This window comes from Gopherus evgoodei, unplaced genomic scaffold, assembly GCF_007399415.2.
Source record: "Gopherus evgoodei ecotype Sinaloan lineage unplaced genomic scaffold, rGopEvg1_v1.p scaffold_65_arrow_ctg1, whole genome shotgun sequence".
Classification (NCBI taxonomy): Eukaryota; Metazoa; Chordata; order Testudines; family Testudinidae; genus Gopherus; species Gopherus evgoodei.
In genome coordinates this window covers 198,445-200,365 of record NW_022060086.1, presented here as the reverse complement: position 1 = coordinate 200,365, position 1,921 = coordinate 198,445, and the positions used below count along the sequence as shown (strand labels likewise).

General features: G+C 44.8%; 1 pseudogene; it reads left to right on the top strand.

Annotated features, from left to right (window-relative positions):
• Window positions 1-706: 706 nt before the first annotated feature.
• Window positions 707-1,643, top strand: LOC115643621 (annotated as a pseudogene).
• Window positions 1,644-1,921: the final 278 nt, after the last annotated feature.

The following is a 1,921-nucleotide window of genomic DNA, read 5'->3' as shown; positions in this document are numbered from 1 at the left end:
CCAGACCCTGAAAATTTATCCCATGTGCTGCAAAGAGGCAGTGGCATAATTTGAACTCACATGAGCAGGGAAAAAAAAATAAGGTACATAATGAGGCAATTAAACATGTTTATGAATAACTTAAATGCAGGACAGATAAACACAATGACCATTTTCAAAATGCACTTGCCATACATGTACACACGTCATGATACAATGGGCCACACTTTCAAATTGAGGGCTAGACACCCTGTCTGTATGAATGTCATTATTGCAAACTCACACAGTGCTCAAATACGCTGTGGAACTCTGATCCACTAGATATAAATGGGGCCAAGGGATTACCCGGATTAAAAGAGGGACTGGATTTACACTACAAAATATGTCTAATTAGTGGGTGCCTGGGGGAAACTTTCCCTTGGAGCAGTTAATCTCCTAGATCCCTATTGCAGGGATTCCTCCATCTTCCCCTGACGCATGTGTAATTGGTTACTAAGCTAGAAGGACTGCGGGTCGGATCCAGTCTGACAGTGCCTGTCTTCCTATTGGCATATCCTATTGGGGGCGTAAATCCAAATCTATGTTTTTTCTGATCTTCCTTGAGCTTCTGGGAATCCTAGATTTGCACTCAGAGCAGAAAGATGTCTCGTTAAATATCATCTACTTTCCTCTTCTCTTTCCTTTCAAGAAGGAAAGTTCAAAACTTCTCGGACCTGCCCAGTACGGTATGTCAGCTGTCAATTACACCACATTCACACCTGCAGTGTTCCTTCTCACTGGGATACTTGGGCAAGAAGACATCCATCTCTGGGTCTCTGTCTTCTTCTGCTTCATGTATGCTATTTCGATATTAGAAAATCCAGTCATTCTGTTCATTATAAAAACAGGTCCAATCGTCCATGAGCCCATGTACATTTTCCTTTCCATGTTGGCCATCACAGACCTTGGCTTATTGATAGCCACCAAACTGAGGATACTGGGCCTATTCTTGTTTAAATTCTAGAGAGATCAGCCTTGATGCTTGTTTTCCCCAGATGTTCTTCATCCACTCTCTGCAATTCATTGAATCCTCTGTGCCCTTGTTGATGGCATTTGACCGCTTCATCGCAATCTGTAACCTGCTGAGATATGCCTCCATCTTAACCCTGCCGAGAATAGCCAAGATGGGACTGGTGTTTGTGGTAAGGGCAATGGCAGCAATATTTCCACTCCTCTTTCTCCTGAAACAGTCCTAATTCTTTCGAGCCAATGTCCTCTCCCATTCCTACTGCCGGCACCAGGACGTCATAAAGCTAGTTTGTTCGGACATCACAGTCAACAACATCTATGGCTTGTTTTTTACAGTCATAACGGTGAGGTTGGACTCGCTGCTCATTTTCCTCTCTTATGCGATGATCCTCAAAGCAGTGTTGAGCATCACGTGACCAACAAAATGCCTTAGGGCCCTGAACACCTGTGTCTCCCACCTCTGCACCATCCTGCTCTTCTACATGCCAGAGTTCAGCCTGACTGTCATACACAGATTCTGGAAGAGCTTTTCTCCCTTGCTTCAAATTATCTTGGACTACATCTACCTGCTGGTTCCTCCTTTAATGAATCCAATTGTGTACAGCATGAAAAGCAACCATCTTCATGCGAGGATAATCAGAGTGTTTGTCAAGTAAAGAGTCAGTTCATCATCCAGTTCCAGAGCTGGTGACACAGGTCATGACCACCTATTCCACCTTCGACCTTTATATACGAGGAAACAAGAGCTACTGATCTCCACTCTGTCGAGAGAGGCTCATACAGGGTCTATGACCTGATGCTTAGGGGGGCCAACCCCACCCGCAGTTGAGGGAGGACAACACTCTGGGGAAAAGAGACCAAACCAGGCAGCAGCATTTACAAAGACAATCTGTTCATGGAGAGCCAAGGGAACGGTGCGATGTTGGCCCCTAAA